The sequence below is a fragment of the Octopus bimaculoides genome, chromosome 3 (genome assembly GCF_001194135.2).
Source record: "Octopus bimaculoides isolate UCB-OBI-ISO-001 chromosome 3, ASM119413v2, whole genome shotgun sequence".
Taxonomy (NCBI): Eukaryota; Metazoa; Mollusca; class Cephalopoda; order Octopoda; family Octopodidae; genus Octopus; species Octopus bimaculoides.
Window position 1 is genome coordinate 113367413 of NC_068983.1, and position 3804 is coordinate 113371216.

Genomic DNA, 3804 nt, shown 5'->3' on the forward strand with positions numbered 1-3804 from the left:
GTGTGTGTGTGTGTGTGTGTGTGTGTGTGTGTGTGTGTGTGTGTGTGTGTGTGTGTGTGCGTGTAACAAAACGGGAGAATTTGTAGTGTCATTACAGGTAAGTTTTCTTGGTCTTCTTTTTGTCAGAGATCCATACGAAATGCGTGATAGTAGATAATTTTTCTTTATACCAGAAAAAGGATGAACATAAAAAGTAAATGACAAGAAACGAAAGAAAGCAGCATCCAATCCATTTCAATGGAGTTACATGTATTTAATATCAATTTAATAACAGGCCCAAACTAGGAATTACGCTGAAATTTCTCGTAGGATTAATATTTAGCAATAAGTGAAGTACTTTTTCGAGAAACATTTATTATACCAGTAACATATCGACTCTTGTCCATATTTGCAGATTTACATTTAGAAAATTTTAATCCAGTATTATTAAGTAGGTTCGTTTTTACGTTTTAGGTCAGTCTGTAGTGTGGGCTTGTTATCTAGAGACTTTGACCGTCTCTGAATAGAAGTAAAAACATTAATCATTATCTTGATGTTCTAACATGTTGACTGGTGACACTGAAAGTAATGCGAATTCATTTGCCTCTGCTTTCTCACTAGCTATACTCGGAACTGCGACCGTAAAAAACTGTGGAAGTATTTGCAGCATTTATGATCTTCACTTCATAAGCACCATCCTGTTTCTTCATTTACATTTTCCAGATCGAAAGTTTTCAAATTACATTTACTACCGTGCATATATCAACTGGATCTTCTATCAGTTATAATTATCTTCTCCGCTCTCTTACAATGATGAACTATATATCCATAACCTGGTAGCCTTTGCCAGAGTCATTATATCTGGATGTCGATGCAGGCTCCAAAACATATGCATTTGCGTTTCACTACCCTACTAACCATCTATCTATACATTACATCAAAGATTATTATGTTGAATGGACCCATGTCCAAACCAATGATTCTAAATAGATGTCATTGTTAAAACGCTTGCCGACGTATCATCAGAAACGGATCCCCAAAGATACCTGAAATACATACTGTCAGTAGATGGACTTCCTATATTAGTCTCTGTCTTTTCTACCAGAAGCGAAAGTGCATACTCACCAATCAAGTCAAATTTTTTTCTTGAAACAAAATATAATAGTTGGATGAATGAGTGCATGCCTTAGTTACCTTCTTCTAACCTATCATGGGTTTTCTTCGGTTAATTTCGGAGTGACCCCTATGTCGGAACCAGTTTTCAAATTATTTCCACCTAGAAATCTGGTACAAACAAGAAACCAAGTACCTTAACGAATGAAGCCGCCGACCAGCGTAGGAGCCTCTCTCCAGGAGTCAATTTACAAGCTCATCGAACTGTCATAATTAATGTGTAATCTCATTAATCACTCTTACTCTGGTAGATTGGTACCCATAATTCGTTGTTACCAACACAAATACGATGACGTTGACCTCAAATGGTGAAACGCCCATTCGGTGTATCAGCTGGAGCAGGATGCTTTTTCATATTTTCTAATTTTTGCAGTTGTGGCCCTATTGAATCATCATCGAAAAACCAGTGCAGTGCAAAACAGTTCCGATAGATGGCAGCTTAATTTGACGAGCAAACAGATGCCTTGTACGTTGTAGTGTTCTAACCTCTGAAATCACTATTGTAAATAGCACCTCTTAGAATTTGGTCGTGATATTACGTTTTTAAAATCCCACTTTTGTAGATATCAAATGTCTTAACCGCCTGCTCAAGATATATCACATGAGATGGAAGATTTGGGATTGATCTCCTCGTTTCCATACAACTTTATGCGTATGTGATTAAACTACCGATAAGAAAACCCAACCTCTTAGTAAATACACTTGCTAAAATATACAACAAGGCTTAGCAGTGTTGATTCTCAAATTCTCGATCTTATCATCGTAGGTTTACGACCTTGTATCCAACATTTTTATCATTTAACATCACTCATACTTTAATAAAATCCTGAATAAGGCCTACTGTATTTCTTAACATATTTATGGTGTCGTTGGTTATAAAGCAAATACGTATCACAAAGTAAGCATACTGGTACAAAGCAGAAAAATAAGAAGTCAGCGAGAAATGATCCAACTATTTCTTTACTGAATTACATGGTTAGGATAAATTCAAATATTCAGTTTTTTTTTTGTATGGATAAAACTAAATTTAAGACGACATTCCCTGCTACTATATTCGTGATTTTAGAAAACTTGAATATGTTTAGAATAAAAAACAGAAGTAATAAATAATTCATTCTTTTGACCTAGAGGCAATCCCCACATCAATCTTCTGATTTACTTCTTGCATTTTATTTTCAATTTATAATTATCCTCTCTCCAGCTGTCTAGTGTCGTTTTCTTCTTTTTTACTTCATTTTTTATTTCCCTCTCTTTTCGTATTCTTTGTTTAACGAAATATTTCTATATTGATTTTTTTATGGTATAGGAATGAAATGTGATACCCTACAACTTTATTTTATTAGGCTCTAACTAAGATTGCTAAAAAGTGGATACTTTCTCTTAAACTTAATTTAAATATCTAAAGGCAAAAGAAAATATAAACTTATTTGCGTTACACCTTTTAAGAGAATCACGGAGTTCATTTTTTTTTAATGTTATGTTGTTAATGCATAGTATGGCTACAAAACGCCCAATCGATAAGAAGATATCCTCTGGAATTAATTATGAAATGAATTATTGTTGCATGTTTTTTTCGAGTAAAAACAGTTAGCAGTCAGATGCAGTAGCATACGTCATGTTAATTTCTTTTGGAGAAGAAGAGAAAATGTAGAAACATTTTCCTTACAACCCTGAGGGTTTCAGATCGACTAGTATGAAGAGAAAAGGTATTTTTAAAGTAGTGGCTGTGAGTGGAGAAAAATAGCCTCTGTAGCAAAGTTATCATTATATGAGAGAGAGCTATGATTTGAAGTTTGTATGTGAGCAAAAGAATTGTAGATCAAATGGAGGGCTTTTAAGGTTTTATTTTGCCTGAGACAACTGTAGATTCCTATTAATGAGATAAGTACTTTATTATTGCTTATGCTTAAATAGTGTAAATTATGAAGATCGATATTTTCATGGAGAGTTCAATATAGACAAGCCCAGGTGTTGTGAGTGGAATACTGTACTTTGAGTTCTACATGATAATATGTCATAGGCTGATGAGAACACGGATGTTGTTACGTAAGTAAAACGTTAATGTTCGAAACTGCAGTTCATAGATAATTCTTTATTCTGTAATTACTTACTTTTTTTCCTGTTCTGGCATTTTGCGAAATTTTTCTGGAGAACATTATTTTTCTTTGTGGTTAGGTCGTTGATGACCTCGTTCTAGCATATTGGATGTCCACCTGTAGTCATCCCTTATACATGTATAAGGGATGACTACAAATTAACGGATTGGTTAATAACTGAACTTCATAGTATACCATCATTTTTGAATTAATTTGTATCATTTGCTTGATCTGAACACCTTTAAGATGAACGGTTGTATATCATCTCATGCCTTTTCATCCTGCTTTGCATGTTTTCATGGGTCAACTATGAAATGTTATTTGAATGTTTTCTATTTTTATTGTCTGCATATTACTACTACTAATAATAATAATAAGGCCCCGATGAGATGTGGTATCCCATATTTTATAATATTTTATAATATGCATGAATCGATTTGGATATTGCATCGAAATGTTCATAGGTCATTTTCATTATTATTATTATTATAATAAAGTATTTTCAATGGATCAGTTTTGAGCTCTCTTTATTTAAAGTCGATATATATATATACAT